This window comes from Bombina bombina, chromosome 6 (assembly GCF_027579735.1).
Source record: "Bombina bombina isolate aBomBom1 chromosome 6, aBomBom1.pri, whole genome shotgun sequence".
NCBI classification, from domain to species: Eukaryota; Metazoa; Chordata; class Amphibia; order Anura; family Bombinatoridae; genus Bombina; species Bombina bombina.
In genome coordinates, this window is record NC_069504.1 from 1,113,372,256 (window position 1) to 1,113,392,915 (window position 20,660).

The following is a 20,660-nucleotide window of genomic DNA, read 5'->3' on the forward strand; positions in this document are numbered from 1 at the left end:
CCAATTTACTTCTAGTATCTAATTTCCTTTGTTCTCTTTATATCCTTTGTTGAAAAGCATATCTAAATATGCTCCGTTGCTGCTCATTGGTGGCTGCACATAGATGCTTTGTGTGATTGGCTCACTCATGTGCATTGCTATTTCTTCAACAAAGAATATCTAAAGAATTAACCAAATTAGAAAATAGAAGTACATTTGAATGTTGTTTACAATTGTGTTATCTATCTGAATCATGAAATAAATATTTTGGGGTTCATGTCCCTTTAAATACACATTTGAAACAGCTATAGCTTTTATTAGGAGCAGTTTTGCTAATACATCTATATTAAAAAAATGCTTCTATTCAAAACTGGAATGCATCCATGTGGCTGAAATGTCCCTTTTATAAAATGTGCTCCCTCATCAGAACATGAGAAGTACGGATCTGAGATTATTGTTCTGTTTTACCATAATGTTTGTGTTTTTTTCATTTTAGATTCATTGTCACGAGTTTATTACTTTGTTTGAAAAGCAATACCCAGACTATCCCTGGAGCGTTATACAGGTAACCTGCTGTTTAATGGGTTTGTTGTATTCCTATTTAAGCATAAGTTTGTGAGCCGCTAGTCAAGATTAAAGGGACGTTAAACTCTAAATACATTATATAAGCATAGTTTTGAGGTTCTGCCATGTGGGATTCCATCTTTCATTACATTCCAGTGCTGATGTATTTGCACATGTGCAGTAACTCTCCTTCGGATACCTGCGGTAAAACCTAAGTTCCAAAGGGGCAGCACCCATAATTAAGGGGAGGTGCATGAAATGTGTTTAATGTCCCTTTAACTAAAGCCTTGTTAGAAGAGCAGGGGGGTTGTATTTTCAGCTACTTTACTCTGTCAGGAAGATTCAACAAGATCTGTCGCTGGAGTGTAAATGTATATTGCTATATCTGTACGGGTTATGCCATACGCTTATTCCGTGACATGGTAAAGAAAGAAAGCATCCCATATAGATGTGTGTTATAGCAAGTTACCTCTGGTGCTGACATTCAGACTCATACTGAACTAAAGGTCTGAGCAGTGGTGCCTCTATCTATAGAGAGAGACATACAGTGCCGCTGATGGGTACCAGTATAGAGGGGACCTCCCTGCTCATACTGCTCACTTCTAGCACTACAGAAGCCTTAGGTTTTCATTACTGAGAGGGTTAATAGGATGTATGAGCTGACAGCAGTCAGACAGGGATGTAACAGGCCAGCTGTGCAGGGGTTAAATACTCTCCGTAGTACAACACACAGCGACCCCATAGCTCCCTCCAGTAACGGGACACCACTGAGATCCTGTTGGAGCTGGGTCCGTTCCTGCTATACAACTTCTGGATGTATCATCCGGAGTGTGAAATGTAAAAAACTAAATTCGGAGGAGGATCTGATGTGGCAGCTGCAGAACAGATTGTAAAAAACCTAAAAGTGTATCTGCTATATGTAGCTGTGTGCCATGCATGTCAATTACATAGTTAAGTCCAATGTCCCTTTAAGTTGCTTAGTAATCACTTTACTGATTACTCTTCATTTGTATTTGTACAGCAGCAGCAGTTATCTTGCTGTGACCTGTCACTTCAGAAGTGCATTTTGGTCTACACCAACTAGGGCTGTGCCTATGGCAGCAGGATTTGGGGGTGCAACACATTTTTAAAGGCTAGTACTCACACATATGCTCCCCAACCAACTGACCACTGATTACTGGGGAAGCATTACCCCAACTTGTCACTGACCTCCAGTTGTGAGAAATGTAGGAGGCAAATCTGAGCTAAAAGTGTTAGGCTGACAGATGTGCACGTGCCTGCAGTCCCTAGAGCAGCATGAACAATAAGTGCACCACTGTTACTTTCATTGGATCTCTGTCACATGTTAATGAGAATTTGGAAGTGGTAGAGGGAGATTATAGGGATAGAAAAGTCAAAAATGAATTTTAAATATAAGCATTTTTTCTTCAATATACTTATACCATTAGCAAAAATGATTCTTGTAAAAGTTATTCCTATTTTTCTGCAGCATACGCACATATCCCGTGAGGGCCGTGCACCAATATTTAAACACTATGCCTGCCCAGAGAATCAGTGGTGTGTATTGCTTCTGAAGATGTCATTTGTGTCACTGCTGACTCTCTGAGAAAGTGCAGTGCCTGAATACTGGTGCACGAGCCCTCAGGATATGTGCGTATGCTGCAGAAAAACAGTAACTTTTACTAGAAGTATATTACAAAAATGCTTCTATTTCAAATTGAAATGTACCCATGCACATTTAGTTTTTGACCGTTCTATCCCTTTAAATCTTGTTTCCCATGTTAAAGTTGTTCCAGTCAATACTAGTTGCTGATTTGGGGGAAAAACACTTTTGCTAAAATAACTAAATCTAGTAAACCTTGGACGTATCACAGCAGTTTCAAAACAAAGATTTTCAGAGGGGTTCATTGAAAAAAATATGCAGCTAAATTGCCAGAAACTTTTAACAGATAATTTAAAAATAACTGACTGATGCGCTTGAGCACAAGTTTGTTTTTCTTAACCAATAAAATTAATTCATGATGTGCAATTATTTTATATAATTTGATCCATTCTAACCAGCACCATTGGGCACAGGGTAAAGTTCACCATCCTATTGCGCAATGTGACAGATGTGCTGACTGCTCACAGATGAGTGCAAAGCCGGCTTTTTTTCAGCCGCGTTGTGCGCTTATGTAAACGGCAGAAATGCAAACTCCCACTCTGTATTGTGTGTGCGAACCAGAAGCACAAAGTACATCTGTGAAAAAGCCACCAGCAGTGATCTGTGAATTTTCACCACTTAAGTCTGAGGGTGCAGAAATATAGGAGCTTTAAGATAGCGGCGCACAGTATGAAAATACAGAACTTCACCAGCCGGCGTCCGTATAGGGTTAAAATGAGAAAACTGCTCTGGAGAGAGGAAAGACAATATTCTGTTTAGTTATGTCTGGTAGTCAACGTAATATGTAAAGAAAACACAAGAGGGCGCTACTAACGTATTTTTCTTTCATAAATCCAATAACCTGCTCAAAGGCAAATAATACCACTCAAATGTAATAGCACAGAGGTTTCAGTATGCAGAACCGGTGAGATCATATTAACAGGGCTGGAAATAGGTCATGAAAATGCATATTTGCTCCATTGAAGAGAATGTACATTTTGTAATATTTTGCTGTATTCTTTTGATAACGTCCTAATAAAGTGTACAAAAAATAGATTCTGACAAAAGTGGTAATGTATTCTGCGGGTATCTGCCTGCCTGAGCGATGTGTGCTGCAGGTATCTGCCTGGGCCATGTGTGCTGCAGGTATCTGCCTGGGCCATGTGTGCTGCAGGTATCTGCCTGGGCCATGTGTGCTGCAGGTATCTGCCTGGGCCATGTGTGCTGCAGGTATCTGCCTGGGCCATGTGTGCTGCAGGTATCTGTCTGGGCCATGTGTGCTGCAGGTATCTGCCTGAGCCATGTTTGCTGCAGGTATCTGCCTGGGCAATGTGTGCTGCAGGTATCTGCCTGGGCAATGTGTGCTGCAGGTATCTGCCTGGGCCATGTGTGCTGCAGGTATCTGCCTGAGCCATGTGTGCTGCAGGTATCTGCCTGGGCCATGTGTGCTGCAGGAATCTGTCTGGGCCATGTGTGCTGCAGGTATCAGCCTGGGCTATGTGTGCTGCAGGTATCAGCCTGGGCCATGTGTGCTGCAGGTATCTGCCTGGGCCATGTGTGCTGCAGGTATCTGCCTGGGCCATGTGTGCTGCAGGTATCTGCCTGGGCCATGTGTGCTGCAGGTATCTGCCTGGGCCATGTGTGCTGCAGGTATCTGCCTGAGCGATGTGTGCTGCAGGTATCTGCCTGGGCCATGTGTGCTGCAGGTATCTGCCTGGGCCATGTGTGCTGCAGGTATCAGCCTGGGCCATGTGTGCTGCAGGTATCTGCCTGGGCCATGTGTGCTGCAGGTATCTGCCTGGGCCATGTGTGCTGCAGGTATCTGCCTGGGCCATGTGTGCTGCAGGTATCTGTCTGGGCCATGTGTGCTGCAGGTATCTGCCTGAGCCATGTTTGCTGCAGGTATCTGCCTGGGCCATGTGTGCTGCAGGTATCTGCCTGGGCAATGTGTGCTGCAGGTATCTGTCTGGGCCATGTGTGCTGCAGGTATCTGCCTGGGCTATGTGTGCTGCAGGTATCTGCCTGGGCCATGTGTGCTGCAGGTATCTGCCTGGGCAATGTGTGCTGCAGGTATCTGTCTGGGCCATGTGTGCTGCAGGTATCTGCCTGGGCTATGTGTGCTGCAGGTATCTGCCTGGGCCATGTGTGCTGCAGGTATCTGCCTGAGCGATGTGTGCTGCAGGTATCTGCCTGGGCCATGTGTGCTGCAGGTATCTGTCTGGGCCATGTGTGCTGCGGGTATCTGCCTGAGCGATGTGTGCTGCAGGTATCTGCCTGGGCCATGTGTGCTGCAGGTATCTGCCTGGGCGATGTGTGCTGCAGGTATCTGCCTGGGCGATGTTTGCTGCAAGTATCTGCTAGGGCGATGTGTGCTGCAGGTATCTGTCTGGGCCATGTGTGCTGCAGGTATCTGCCTGGGCAATGTGTGCTGCAGGTATCTGCCTGGGCCATGTGTGCTGCAGGTATCTGCCTGGGCCATGTGTGCTGCAGGTATCTGCCTGGGCCATGTGTGCTGCAGGTATCTGCCTGGGCCATGTGTGCTGCAGGTATCTGCCTGGGCCATGTGTGCTGCAGGTATCTGCCTGGGCCATGTGTGCTGCAGGTATCTGCCTGGGCCATGTGTGCTGCAGGTATCTGCCTGGGCCATGTGTGCTGCAGGTATCTGCCTGGGCCATGTGTGCTGCAGGTATCAGCCTGGGCCATGTGTGCTGCAGGTATCTGCCTGGGCCATGTGTGCTGCAGGTATCAGCCTGGGCAATGTGTGCTGCAGGTATCTGCCTGGGCCATGTGTGCTGCAGGTATCAGCCTGGGCAATGTGTGCTGCAGGTATCTGCCTGGGCCATGTGTGCTGCAGGTATCAGCCTGGGCTATGTGTGCTGCAGGTATCTGCCTGGGCCATGTGTGCTGCAGGTATCAGCCTGGGCAATGTGTGCTGCAGGTATCTGCCTGGGCCATGTGTGCTGCAGGTATCTGCCTGGGCCATGTGTGCTGCAGGTATCTGCCTGGGCCATGTGTGCTGCAGGTATCTGCCTGGGCCATGTGTGCTGCAGGTATCTGTCTGGGCCATGTGTGCTGCAGGTATCTGCCTGGGCCATGTGTGCTGCAGGTATCTGCCTGGGCCATGTGTGCTGCAGGTATCTGCCTGGGCCATGTGTGCTGCAGGTATCTGCCTGGGCCATGTGTGCTGCAGGTATCTGCCTGGGCCATGTGTGCTGCAGGTATCTGCCTGGGCCATGTGTGCTGCAGGTATCTGCCTGGGCCATGTGTGCTGCAGGTATCTGCCTGGGCCATGTGTGCTGCAGGTATCTGCCTGGGCCATGTGTGCTGCAGGTATCTGCCTGGGCAATGTGTGCTGCAGGTATCTGCCTGGGCCATGTGTGCTGCAGGTATCTGCCTGGGCCATGTGTGCTGCAGGTATCTGCCTGGGCCATGTGTGCTGCAGGTATCTGCCTGGGCCATGTGTGCTGCAGGTATCTGCCTGGGCCATGTGTGCTGCAGGTATCTGCCTGGGCGATGTGTGCTGCAGGTATCTGCCTGGGCCATGTGTGCTGCAGGTATCTGCCTGGGCCATGTGTGCTGCAGGTATCTGCCTGGGCCATGTGTGCTGCAGGTATCTGCCTGGGCCATGTGTGCTGCAGGTATCTGCCTGGGCCATGTGTGCTGCAGGTATCTGCCTGGGCGATGTTTGCTGCAAGAATCTGCTTGGGCGAAGTGTGCTGCAGGTATCTGCCTGGGCGATGTGTGTTGCAGGTATCTGGGTGATGTGTGCTGCGGGTATCTGCCTGCCTGGGAGATGTATGCTGCGGGTATCTGCCTGCCTGTGAGTTGTGTGCTGTGGGCATCTGCCTGCCCGGGTGATGTGTGCTGCAGTTGTCTGCCTGCCTGGTTGATGTGTGCTGCGGGTGTCTGCCTGCCTGGTTGATGTGTGCTGCGGGTGTCTGCCTGCCTGGTTGATGTGTGCTGCGGGTGTCTGCCTGCCTAGTTGATGTGTGCTGCGGGTGTCTGCCTGGGTGATGTGTGCTGCGGGTGTCTGCCTGCCTGGGAGATGTGTGCTGCGGGTGTCTGCCTGGGTGATGTGTGCTGCGGGTGTCTGCCTGCCTGGGTGATGTGTGCTGCGGGTGTCTGCCTGCCTGGGTGATGTGTGCTGCGGGTGTCTGCCTGCCTGGGTGATGTGTGCTGCGGGTGTCTGCCTGCCTGGGAGATGTGTGCTTCGGGTGTCTGCCTGCCTGGGTGATGTGTGCTGCGGGTGTCTGCCTGCCTGGGAGATGTGTGCTGCGGGTGTCTGCCTGCCTGGGTGATGTGTGCTGCAGGTGTCTGCCTGGGTGATGTGTGCGGCGGGTGTCTGCCTGGGTGATGTGTGCTGCGGGTGTCTGCCTGCCTGGGAGATGTGTTGTACAATAAGCTTTAGCTATGGTACATTTTTTTTATCCGCACAAAGTAGCACATTCTGCTTTTAATTGAGTGCTATATTTAACTAGCAAGATCTTTAATCCCGTAGATTGTTGCCTTTAAAAATGTTTCAGAAACTCTCTTGTATAGATGATTCCGAGCTGGATAAAATTTCTCTAAGTCAAAGGTGAAGTGACAATAATAGTTCTGAAATAACAATGACCACACCCTAATTCTTATTTACTGGATTTAAATGTGAAATGTCAAACATTTATTTTATATTAAAGGGCACAAAGCTCTCTTTTTTTAAATCTGATTATGGACTTTGCACAAGGATAGATAATAGTTAAAATGAATGTAAACTTGAGCGTATTTGCTCAAGTCATATGATAGAATTAAAAAAAATAGTGAGACTTTCATTCATCATATTGGTAATATCCTGATCTTCTGATTTTTTTTATCCTTTTTAATGCTGTAACGATAAGCGCCGCTCCACTTTTTACCTCTGTGATTACCCAGTATCTAAGCCTCTGCAGACTGCCCCCTGATCACATGACTATCTATTTATGTCAATTTTGAGAGGAGTATCACATAATGACTTTCCTTTGACATGTAGTTTGAAAGTATGTTCCTTTTACACATTTCCTTCAGGAACGTATCCCTAAAACAAACCAAGGGCTACGAGTGGATTAGCACTGATTCTGCTGAGTTTAATTATAATTGATTAAACAGGCTATTAAACAAACCGGCTGACATTATTTTGTAATAATAAGCAGACACACACTGTATATATCCATGGGTGTAAAACTCAGTCTAGTGCCTGTAATTATTGTGCTTTTTTTTGTCCCAAAATAAAATCCCATCTAGAGTCAGACCACATAGTACCCTCACAGCTCTCAATGGCACACCCCACGGCACACTTTTTTACTAGGGGGCCATACAAGCAATCAGCTGTCTAACTGCCCACCCCATAGTCTGCGATCCAAGGCTGTATGATGGTAATGTGAGTGCTCTCCTTATATGTGCCTGGCAATACTTCTGCTAATTGACTGTGTAGCTTGCTGTGCGGGGCTATCAGTGCGTGGTACCACTGTGCGACTAGCAGATTGCTAACATAGCCTTCAGGAGCTGTTTTAGACTCCTCCCCCAAGAGTTAAGCCAGTAAACTTTCTTGCAATACGTTAAAAGAAAAAAATAGTGTGTAGTATCAATCGTTTTCTGAGGGATTAACTTCTTAGTTTAATGTCATTTTAACTTATAAAACAGTTTTTATTTTTTTCTGTGACTCAAAGAAGCTGAAGTGCATCCTGCAAGATCCAGAAACTAAACCTGCAACATGCTACACGGTTATATCCGACTCCAACTGCCCTCAGCAAAGGAGATAACACACACTCAAGAGGCTTTTTAAGGGCTATGTCCCTGGCCGGACAAATAATGTATTTTGTATACAGATGATTTGCAATGCAGCACCAGATTGCAGATATATATGCTTTTCATATATAGAAAATTAATTTTATGTCAGAGTACAATGTTCTATTACAGAGATAAATGACCAGGTTTGTTTTGCCAGTCTCCTATTGAAATGTTTTTGTTCTATTTTCAGGCTGAATTGTTCAAGAGCTTTACTGAACTCTTCCAAGTAGCATCATCTAAACCAGCCCCTTACGGTATCTGTGATTACCAGTCTTCGCGTGCAATTTATGCCATTGACTTGATGCTTAAATGGGCCACCAACAGTGACGGTAATGTGTTTTATTCCCTTCTGTTTTTATCTGAGTATTTAAGGTCTTCTGAACCTAACAAGCCATAATGCCTTACTCAGTCATTCTCTTGATCTGCTACAAAAACAACACACTAGATGCACCCAAAGGCAAACAAAAGAACCTTAATGATCATCGCTATGTAAAAATACTAAATACTTCATTGGTTTAGATTAAAAAAACGTGAGTTGCAAGCTGAGCTCCTTTAAATCAGTGGAGCCGCATCTATCTTGTAACCATTCAATTCTCAACGAATAGAGCGAATTCCTCTGACGAGAATACTGGCATTACAAAACCTCCTTCATATTGTTACAGAACAAATGAATTTGAATAAATAACAAAGAGGTAGGATTTGAATATGAATTTGGCTTACTTTGTTGTCGTTAAGGTGACCCCCCAATCAGCGCATCATTCTGTCTGCAAGGTTACTGAGGTGCCTCTTTCTCTGTCCAGTGAGAATATTTTACTATAACAAAACAGATATGCAAATATTCTACAATTACAAACATTTACTAATTTTCAATCGGCTTCTGATGTGGAGGTTGTAATTGTTTTGACCTCTTAGAAATAAGTTTGATGCTTTAGTTTTATTGAGCACTTAAAGGCACAGTAAAGTCACAATAAACTTAAATGGTTTAGACAGTACAGGACAATTTCCAATGGACTCTGTTATTAATTGTACAGAGTTCTGTAGGTATCCTTCCTTAAAGAGTAATACTAAGGGCCCGATGATCTCTTTTCTGGCGTGAATAACTAATAAGTCTCGTCATTACTGTGAGGTTCCTTTTAAAGTATTTTAGATTAAAGGGACACTCAAGTTAAATTAAATTTTCATGATTCAGATACAGCATGTAATTTTAAACAACTTTCCAATTTACTTCCATTAAAAAAAATGTGCACAGTCTTTTATATTTACACTTTTTGAGTCACCAGATCCTACTGAGCATGTGCAAGAATTCACAAACTATACGTATATGCATTTGTGATTGGCTGATTGCTATCACATGGTACAAGGGGAGTGGAAATATACATAACTTTGAAATTTGTTATAAAAAAATCTACTACTTATTTGAAGTTCAGACTAAGTGCTATTGCATTGTCTTGTTATCTTGCATTTGTTGATTATGCAAATCTAATATGTTGACTGGTCCTTTAAGCTGCATCCCGGAGAATTCTGAAAATGACAGGCTGGTGAAAGAATTCATTGCAGCGTTTTCGGAATCTACCTGGATGCAGAGTAGGCAAACGAAGCCTTAAAAAAAACAACAACAAAAAACACGCAACCGCACGAAACAACAAAAAAATACATAACCACCCGCAAGAAATAAAAAAAAAAAAAAACACCTGCACAAAGTATAACAAAAAAACCTAACCTCCCGCACAAACTATTAACAAACACCGAAACCGCCAACATCGCAAAATAATAAAGTAATTAACCCCTAATCCGCAAATTACATGATTAAAATATTAACCCCTAAACCGACAAACCCCCACATCGCAATAAACCTAATTAACCTATTAACTCCTAAACCACCAACCCCCACAAAGCAAATAACTAATTTAATTACTAAGCCCCCTAACCTAACACCCCCTAAATTAACCCTAATACTAAGTTACACTTAAATAAAACTTTAAATTACAAAAAAAATCTAAAATTACAAAATGATCAAAAATAAAAAAAATTAAACCTAATCCCTATAAAAATAAAAAAGCCCCCCCAAAATAAAAACACCCCTAAACTAAACTACTAATAGCCATTAAAAGGGCATTTTGTAGGGCATTGCCCTAAGTTAAACAGCTCTTTTACATTTAAAAAAATACTAAGTCCCCCCTAACAGTAAAAAACCCACGCCCCACCAAACCCCCCAAAATAAAAAAAACAGACACTAAAAAAAACCTAAACTACCCTTTGCCCCTAAAGGGGCATTTGTATGGGCATTGCCCTTTAAAAGGGCATTCAGCTCTTTTGCTGCCCTTAAAAGGGCATTCAGCTCATTTACAGCCCATTAAATCCCTAATCTTAAAAATAAAAAAAATTTTTTTAAAAAATTCTAAAACTAAGCCCCAAACAGGTACTCACCGTTCCTGAAGTCCGGCGGAGAAGGTCTTCTTCCAGGCGGCTCCATCATCTTCTATCTTCATCTGGAGCGGAGGTACGGAGCTGGCTTCCCCGATGCACGGATCCTCAGCGGCGGTCTTCAGTGGCGGCAGTCCTCAGCGGCGTGGAGGCTCCTCTTCATGCGGTCATCTGTTGCACACTGAAGAGTGAATGCAAGCTACCCCATATTTATTGGGGTACCTTGAATTCCTATTGGCTGAAAATTTGAAATCAGCCAATAGGATGAGAGCTACTGGAATCTTATTGGCTGTTTTGAACAGCCAATAGGATTTCAGTAGCTCTAATCCTATTGGCTGATTTCAAAATTTCAGCCATTAGGAATGCAAGTTACCCCAAATTGAATGCTGTACCTTGCATTCAATTTTAAGTGTATGCCGGAGATCGGATGAAGAGGAGCCTCCACGCCGCTGAAAACCGTGGCTCCGGATCTGCGCATCGGGGAAGACTGCTCCGCACCACCTTCGCACAGGATGAAGATAGAAGACGACGGAGCCGCTTGGAAGAAGACCTCCGCCGGACTTCAGGAACGGTGAGTACCTATTTGGGGCTTAGTTTTAGGATATTATTTTATTTTTTAAGATTAGGGATTTAATGGGCTGTAAAAGAGCTGATTGTGTGGGGGGGTTTACTGTTAGGGGGTAATTGGTAATTTTTGTAAGTAAAAGAGCTGTGAACTTAGAGAAGTGCCTTACAAAAGGCCCTTTTAAGGGCTATAGGTAGTTTATTATAAGATTAGGTGTTGTTTTTATTTGGGGGGGGGTATTTTTATAGGGGTATTAGTTTAGGTTTAATTTTTTTTTATTTTGGATTTCTTTGTTTATTTTTTTCTGTAATTTTACATTTTTTATTTTTAGTAAAATTAACTTGGGGGTTTGGATTTTTTAAACATAGACTGCCCTCTGGACAGGCTTATCGCCTAGTTTTCATATAAAGTTAAAAAAATTCCCCAGAGATTTTGTGCCAGTAATTTTTTAATCAGGCCCAAGGTGAGCTCAGGAGCATGCAGAGTTAGCCATCTAGCAGCATTGTTTGCGATAGTGTTAATATCAATGTTAAACATAGTTGCTAAAGACATGTGCATGCTCCTAAACTCCTACCAGCCTTCCTAGGTGTACTCTTTAACAAAGGATACCAAAAGAACAAACACATATGATATTCAGTGTAAAACTTGCATGCTCTGTCTGAATCACAGAACTTTAATTTTGATTGTTCTGTCCCTTTAAGGCAACTGTATATGTTAATGGTAGGAACACCCACTAATGATAAGCTCGTAAGGATAGGTGAAGCGCTGCTCAATGAATTCCAAAAATGATTTACAATGAGTTCCCTCTGCATCCTCACTAGCGTCTAGGAATCTTGCTTGAATAAATGTAAAAAAGTCAGTAGGTCTTGACAAGGGTTTTAAAGGAACTTCGATCTCTAGCAGCTGTCCCATTAACTTATCAGTTTAATCAGTCACTTTTAACAGGACTTGTCCGGGATGATTGGAGAATAATGAATGTAGTACCTCTTCATAAAAAAGGGCAGTAGGGAAGAATCTGGTAATTACAGGCCAGTTAGTTTAACTTCAGTAGTAGAGAAATTAATTGAAAGTCTCTTAAAAGAAAGAATTATGACTTACATAAAGACAAACAATTTAGAGGACCAAAATCAGCATGTCAGATAAATCTAATTAACGTATTTGATTATGTAACAAATGTATTAGACCAGGGTGGAGCAGTTGATGTAGCATTTCTAGGTTTCTGCAATGCATTTGACACCGTCCCACACAACAAACCTATTCACAAACGGTTTCTCCTTGGTCTAGACAAAAAAATTGTGAACTGGGTAGAATGCTGGCTTAAGGACAGAAAACACAGTGTCTTAGTAAATGGAGTACATTCAGCAGAGGGGGCTGTTACTATTGGTGTTCCTCAGGGGTCAGTTCTGGGGCCTGTTTTATCAGAGATATCAGCAAAGGGCTACAGGGGAAAGTATGTCTGTTCGCAGATCATACAAAAATTTGTAATAGAGTAAATTTTCCAGGAGAGTGGACAAAATGAGAAGTGATATAAAAAAATTGGAGGATTGGACAAATGACTGGGATCTAAAATTTAAAACTGCAAAGTGCAAAATTATGCATTTAGGGAAGAAAACTCCAAATGTTAATTAGAGACTCAATGACACTTTACTGATTGTTACAAACAAGGAACAGGACTTGGGAATTTATTATTTCACATTATTTAAAATTTAGCAAACAATATAGTATTGCAGCGAGTAAGGCCAATAGTAGGCTTGGATGTATTGGTAGAGATATTTGCAGCAGAAATAGTAAGGGTCGTATGCCACTGTACAGATCATTATTTTGGCTTCATCTTGAGTATTGTGTGCAGTTCTGGAGGCCATAGCTTCAGAAGGATATAAACAAACTGGAATCTGTGCAAAGGAAGATACTAAATGCTACATTGTCTTAAGAAATAAAACTTACCAGGAGAGACTCAGTGACCCTTAATATGTATAGTAGTAGAGAAGGGAAAGAAATATGATAGCAACTTTCAAGTATATTAAAGGACTTAGTAAAGCCGAGACTTCATAAAAAAGAAAAATTCAAGAGCAAGGGGTCATAATCTCAAGCTGAAGGGTAATAGATTCAGGAGTAATTTGAGGAAGCACTTCTTCATAGAAAGGGTGATTGATTCATGGAATAATCTTCCACTAGAGATAGTAATGACAAATAGTGTGGGGGGGGGCTTTAAAAATGCCTGGGATAAGCATAAGGCTATCCTACGAACTTATTACGAACTCTTATCTGCTGTCAAAATCTATGTTTCTATGTTAATGAATACATACCATTTAAGAACAGTACAAGATAGCATGACAGCAAAAGAGGTGCTTATACTCACAGGAGCGTGATAGTGTGACGCGTTTCGCCATTACTATTTATTCCTTCACTACTTAGTCTCTAAATTGCCACAAGTTCTATTTTTTTTTTATAACTTACAACTTTTTGGTATCTAATTTCAGGTCAACGGGTGATGCAGCCACAAATCCTGGAGGTTAACTTCAACCCAGACTGTGCACGAGCCTGTAAATATCACCCTACATTTTTCAATGATGTGTTTAGTGCCCTATTTTTGGATGAAACCGCCAATTGCCACGTCACTACAATTGTTTAACCACAAGATGCTTCTGATATGAGCACACGCGCTTTATAAGAACTTTATAGCAATGCCGACAGCTTTGTTAGGCTATACCTTGGTGTACAGATGTATTTCGTTACTATATCTTTATATGATGATGCCGTATATAATCAGAAAATTACACCCAATGTTAACAACCCACTTATTTCTCAGGTATCTCAGTGTGTAACCCCCCCATCCCAGAGTGGTCTGCAGTATACAGGCATTACAGCCCTCTGGCAGACAATTGCTGATTAATATACCTTCTCTGTAAATTAGCAAGAAGCTCTGTATCTTACTTAGCCATGTGCCTAATTATTAGAAATGCAAAATACAGTTTACCTTCTAGTAAAAAGCTGCATTTGCAGAGAGACGTGAGAATGTAATGTATAGAGGTCACTACGTGCTTAGTTTAAATAGAATAGATCGTCTTCCATCCGTACACCCAAACTATTCTTTGTCTGCTCAGCTGACTAGTGTGTGGGTTGCTAGAATTGGGTAATACAAGAACTTGAAAGTTTCAGAAATTGTTTGTAAAATGCCCTAACTTTATTTACACAATGAAATATGCAATATGTGACCATAACCTCATTGGCAACCAGTGCAGCTTAATTTAACTGTCTCTTTACAGTTCTCTGTTTGGTATTACGAGGTTTATCTGAAAACTACGATGTGAACTTATATGTGCTCAAATCTTGTTGCTGGAAAATAACTCAATAAACCAAATATCCTACCTATGTGTCTTGTATTCAGTAAATGGGAGCAAGCAACCTTTATATGTGTATCTATGCCAGGTTTGCAAATAGACATTTCTTTTAACCATGTGTTTAATGGGACATTGTTCTGAAGTCTTCCAATAGATTAAAGGGCCATTATAGTCTTAAAAATGAAACACTAGGATTGACTATTGAAACAAATAAAGGGGACTTTCATTCATGAAGAATAAGATACTTTATGCAGAAAGCTCCTTTATTTCAACCAATCACTGTTTTGAGCTGCTAAGGCAGCCCACGGCAGATCGCTGTTTTGCTAGAGGTGACTTTTCACTTCTTAGCCAATAGCCGTGCGGGGAATCCGGTTTGGGAGCCGGATTTTACGCATGTTATTTGCTAAGAGGTGAAAACGTCACCTCTTAGCAAAATACATTTCTGCCGTGAGCTGCCTGAGCAGAACAGAACGGCGATCGCTTGAAACAAATAAAGGAGCTTTCTGCATGAAGTGTCTTATACTTCATGAATGAAAGTCCCCTTTATTTGTTTCAATAGTCAATCCTAGCGTTTCACAAATGCTAGGGTTGACTTTCACTTTAAACACACAGTAGAAATATCAACTTGCAGAGCACTGCTGGTCCTGAATAGAAAATGCAGCTGATCCAATTAGCAGTGCTCATTACACATCTGAACAACTAGCGCTGCTGATTGGATCAGTTGCATTTTCTGCTTGAGACCAGTAGTACTCTGCGAGTCTGAGCAGTATTTCTATTGTGTGTTTAACCCCTTTTGGGGGTTAAAAACAGAGTAGTCTAATGTCAATAGTAAATAATTCTGACTGAGGAACAGCTGAGTATCCACATATCAGCGCTGGTCTGGTTTTGCTGTGTGCAAATCTACACCACCTGGGGTCAGGGTGAGGACAAAACCGGCAGCGACACACCCACTTTTACTCCTTTTTAACAACAGAAATGTTACGGTCTCTAGAATTTTTCTTTTTTCAATAGATGACTGCTTGTTGAGAGAGAGCGCCCATCTCATAGCCATAAATGCAGCTTGATTGTGATTATGCATCTGTACGTCAGCTATTGCATGGAAAAAACGCTTTCCTACAGCCCTTTTAATCGCCAAAAGGGTACAGCTGCCTTTATGAAAGGGCTAAATATCTGAGCAGTTTAAGATAAAATTTAGAGAAATATAGTATCCTTAATAAGATGTGATTAATTCTGTTAAACAGACTAGGTATTAGTGCTCCAGTTTTATAATGGACCCTTATCTCACTCTGTTATTAGTTTTATTATTTATTCATCATGATTCTCCATTCAGTGGGGTTTTAGTTGTTGAATCTTTGCATATGCCATTTGCAGGCAAGTTTAAAGCTACAGATGTGACCGAAAGTATTGGTACTCTTGCATTTTAATCAAATAATGCACCATTCGTCCAGAAAAGTGTTAAAATATCTTTCCTTCTTAATATAAGGAGAGTCCACGGCATCATTCCTTACTGTTGGGAAATACTGAAGCTGGCCACCAGAAGGAGGCAAAGACACCCCAGCCAAAGGCTTAAATACCTCTCCCACTTCCCTCATCTCCCAGTCATTCTTTGTCTTTTGTCACAGGAGGATGGCAGAGAAGTGTCAGAAGATTTCAGAGTAGTTCCTTAGGAAGGGTATCTGCCCTTCGATATGGGACTGGAGTTTTAAGTAGTCTTGTCACCCTCTCAGTGAGAGCATTGACGAAAGTTAGAGTCTGGAGATGCAGGGAGAGTCTTTCTGCAAACCCATCCCTAACAGCTCCTAAGCAATCAGTGTTGAAGAGTTTCACTGCCTGCTTGTATTTTCCCTCAAGTCAATGTCAGGTGCGATGCTACAAGACTGTCACACTTGAGAGACTGTGTTTCTGTTCCACAGCATGGATTCTGGTAAGATCGTTTCAATTTTTACATATGTTGATAACGCTAGAAGACAGGGTAACAGTGTGGCTCCTTTTATCTTAATAGAATCATGGGTTAATATCTTGTGATGGGGATTATTGAACAGTGGGGATTAATCAAATGTGATGCTTTGATTGTAGGCTGCTTTATGTGTTAAATTTTATTGGGCTCATAGGCTGTTTGTTATGTGGCTGGAACGCACAGGTTTTTACTCTCAATTTGCAAGCTGCGCAGCGTGTAGCTTGGCGTGCTTTTTTCCATAGCAGGGGCGGTCCTGCCTTCCGCACCATGTGACCGTGAGTGGTCTTGCTTTCATTTACTCTTTCCTAACCAAGCTGGCTGTCGGAGAAGATGCTATTTCTCTGTATTGTCTGGGTCTAGGAGGTGGTGAGTGCCCCAGCCATTAGGAGTATAAAGGTGTCGTTTTTGAGAAATAAAGATCATTTAATTTCTGTGTCCTGCTGTCATTAGCTTAAGCTATGGAGGATTCTGAGATACTAGACGGTACTCCCTCTATTCCAAATAGTAATACCTGTTTATATTGTGAGGAGGCCTTGGTATACCTGCCCTCTGAACTATGTTCCACATGCCTTGACAATGTTATTCGGTCAAAGAAGGTTAACCCTTTTAGTACCACTGAGACGTCCACCTCTGAGGACTCGCCGTCCCGTGAGGTGCATATCCAACAGTCATCTCCTTCTACACACGCAGCTTCCCGTAGCACGCCTAATCCTCCTCCTGGAAGGGGCCTTTTACCATCAGATTTTACCTCGCAGTTAAAGACGGTGGTGTCTGAGGTCCTCAGTGCTTTATCTCGCCCTGCTAAACGCAAGCGAAAGGTTAAACATAGCTCTCCTGCCCCGGGATCATCATGTAATTTATTGGATTTCACTGCTCTATCTCTTTCTGGGACGGAGTCTGCTGCCTCTAAGCCTTCCGCTGCGGAGGAACCAGCCTTTAGATTTAAGATTGAGCACTTACGTTTTCTTCTCAAGGAAGTGCTGTCTACATTAGAGGTTCCAGAGGCCAAGCTTCCTAATGAACCTTTGATTCCCAAATTAGACAGAGTTTATAGAGGACAGGGTAGTGCCTTTAACTTTTCCTGTGTCTGTAAAGATGGCCAACATTATTAATAACGAATGGGACAGAATTGGATCTTCCTTTTCCCCTTCGTCTTCCTTTTAAAAATTATTCCCGGTCCCGGAATCTGAATTGGAGTTGTGGGGTTCTGTCCCTAAGGTGGATGGCGCTATCTCCACGCTTGCCAAACGTACTACTATCCTGCTTGAGGATAGCTCATCGTTCAGAGAGCCAATGGATAAGAAGATGGAGAATCTTCTAAGAAAGATGTTTCAACATACGGGATATTTGTTTCAACCAGCAGCTGCCGCGGTTGCTGGAGCCGCTACCTACTGGTGCGACTCTTTATCGGAATTGATCGAGGTAGAGGATCCTCTTGATGTTATCCAGGAAATAATTAAAGCCTTGTGAATTGCTAGTTCTTTTATCTGTGATGCAAACATGCAGATTATTTGCCTAAATGCTAAGGCTTCTGGCTTTTCGGTCCAGGCCCTTTGGGCGCTCTGGCTGATGTCCTGGTCTGTTGATATGACTTCTAAGTCCAGACTTCTTTCCCTCCCCTTTAAGGGAAAGATTTTATTTGGTCCAGGCCTGGACTCCATTATCTCCACAGTTACAGGGGGCAAGGGTGCCTTCCTACCGCAAGATAAAAAGAACAAGTCTGAGGAACAAAGTTCTAATTTTCGTTCCTTTCGTTCTGATAAATCCCAATGACAGCAGCCCTCCGCTAAGTCCGAGCAAACCAAGAGTACTTGGAAGCTGGCTCAGTCCTGGAATAAATCCAAGCAGAACAAGAAAACCGCTGAGACTAAATCGGCATGAAGGGGTAGCCCCCGATCCGGCGCTGGATCCTGTAGGGGGCAGACTGTTGCTTTTTTCAGGAACGTGCTTGGTTCAGGAATGTGCAGAACCCATGGGTCCTGGAGGTCATAGCTCAGGGATACAAGATAGGTTTCAAGTCTCATCCAGCCAAAGGCAGATTTTCTGGAACTTCTGGCAATCTTCAGTGCTCTGAAGGCTTGGCCCCTTTTGGTTTCGTCCCAGTTTGTCAGATTCCAATTAGATAATATAACCTCGGTGGCTTACATCAACCATCAGGGTGGAACGAGAAGCTCCCTAACGATGAGGGAAGTATCTTGGATTCTGGAGTGATTGGAGGCCCACAGATGTTCACTGTCAGCGATCCACATTCCGGGTGTTTACAACTGGTAAGCGGATTTTCTCAGCAGACAATCTTTTCATCCGGGGGAATGGTCTCTCCATCACAAAGTGTTTGCGGAGCTATGCATAAGGTGGGGGACGCCGGAGATAGATCTCATGGCGTCCCGTCTCAATACCAAGCTACCCAGATATGGGTCGAGGTCCAGGGATCCTCAGGCAGAGCTAATAGATGCATTAGCAGTGCCTTGGAGGTTCAGTCTAATATACCTTTTCCCACCGTTACCACTCCTCTTGTAGTGGCCCTCATCAAGCAGGAGCAGGCATCAGTGATACTGATTGCTCCTTCATGGCCGCGGATGTGGTTCGCGGACCTGGTGGGGATGTCATCATCTCCTCCTTGGAAGTTACTTTGTCGCAGGGATCTGCTGGAACACGGTCCTTTTGTTCATCAAAATCTAGATTCTCTGAGGCTGACTGCGTAGAGATTGAATGCTTCGTTTTAGCCAAGAGAGGTTTTTCTAAGAGAGTTATTGATACTATCATTCAAGCTCGCAAGCCGGTTACTCGTCGCATCTATCATAAGGTGTGGAGAACCTACTTATTCTGGGATGAAGAGCGTGGATTTTCCTGGCATAAAGTTAAGGTTGCCAGGATACTATCGTTTCTCCAGGATGTACTGGAGAAGGGCCTTTCTGCCGGTTCCCTTAGGGAACAGATTTTGGCCCTGTCTGTTTTACTGCACAAGAGGCTCTCGAAGCTTTCAGATGTACAGTGCTTTGTTAAGGCTCTGACTAGGATCAGACCTGTGTTTAGATCTAAGGCTCCTCCTCTTGTTCTTAAGGTTTTGCAACGGGCTCCGTTTGAGCCTATGCAGGAAATTGACATTAAATTGTTGTCCTGGAACGTTCTTTTTCTACTGGCTATTACTTCTGCGTGCAAAGTATCTGTGATTGCTGCCTTGCAATGGGAGCTTCCTTATCTGGTGTTCTATTCTGATAAGGCTGTCCTACGTACTAAGTTAGGGTTTCTTCCTAAGGTTGTGTCAGACCGCAACATCAATCAAGAGATTGTGGTTCCTTCCTTGTGTTCCAATACTTCTTCTTCAAAGGAACGTTTTCTTCATAATTTGGACGTGGTACGCACCTTGAAGTTCTATCTTCAGGCTACTAAGGATTTTAGACAAACTTCTTCCTTGTTTGTTGTTTATTCCGGTAAGCATAAGGGTCAGAAGGTCTCTTGGACTTCCTTATCTTTTTGGTTAAGGAGTGTTATCTGCTTTGCTTATGAGACAGCGAGACATAAACCTCCTCAAAGGATTGCGGCTCATTCTACTAAAGCAGTGGCTTCCTCTTAGGTCTTAAAGAACGAGGCCTCTATGGATCAGATTTGTAAGGCGGCTACCTGGTCCTCCTTACATACTTTTTCTAAATTTTACGAGTTTGATGTTTTTGCTTCGGCTGAAGCAGCTTTAGAGAGAGAGGTTTTGCAGGCTATGGTGCCCTCAGATTAGGGTCCTCCTCTCTTTTTGTCCCTCCCGTTATCATTCAGTGTCCTCTAGAGCTTGGGTATAAGTTTCCCAACAGTTAGGAATGATGCAGTGGGGTCTCCTTATATTAAATGGACATAAAACAAGTTGGGATAGATACAAAATATAATATGTGCTTTAATTACTTTACCTGCAAATTTATACTGCAGTGCCTCGTCATTAACCTTTTTTAGTTTCTGAATTGTAGAGCTCTAACTCCCCCCACACATTTCCTTTTATGGCTGTAGCTATAGCCACCTTTGTTTTGATAAAATGCAGAAGTGAATATGGATTATCTGCTGGGCATGCCTAGAAGCTGTGAACTCGGTTGAAATACAATGCCTCTGTCTAAACACTGATAAGGGGGTGGAGTTAGCTGCTCCAGACAGCACAGCTTTGTAACTAATTTTCCTCATTTTTGAAAATTATTTTAAAATACTTGCCAGCAATTTTTAAACATTTTTTTTATGCAAACTATTTTTACTTAATTAGCCCTTTTAGGATATGCACAGATCTCAACCTGTTTTATGGCACAAACATAAATTATGTTTACCAGAAAATTTCCTTCTGTATAAGGAGAGTCTAAGGCCCCCGCCCGTGTTCTCCGATGGGCTGCCCTCTAAATTATATTTTTCTTCTGG

At 43.0% G+C, this 20,660-nt stretch overlaps 1 long non-coding RNA gene across 1 annotated transcript; it reads left to right on the top strand.

Moving 5' to 3' along the window:
- The first annotated feature begins 438 nt into the window (after nt 1-438).
- Nucleotides 439-14,344, top strand: LOC128662477 (uncharacterized). Its single transcript, XR_008402788.1, has 3 exons — nt 439-544; nt 8,178-8,316; nt 13,457-14,344. It is a non-coding gene; the product is annotated as an uncharacterized LOC128662477 (long non-coding RNA).
- The last annotated feature ends 6,316 nt before the right edge of the window (nt 14,345-20,660 follow it).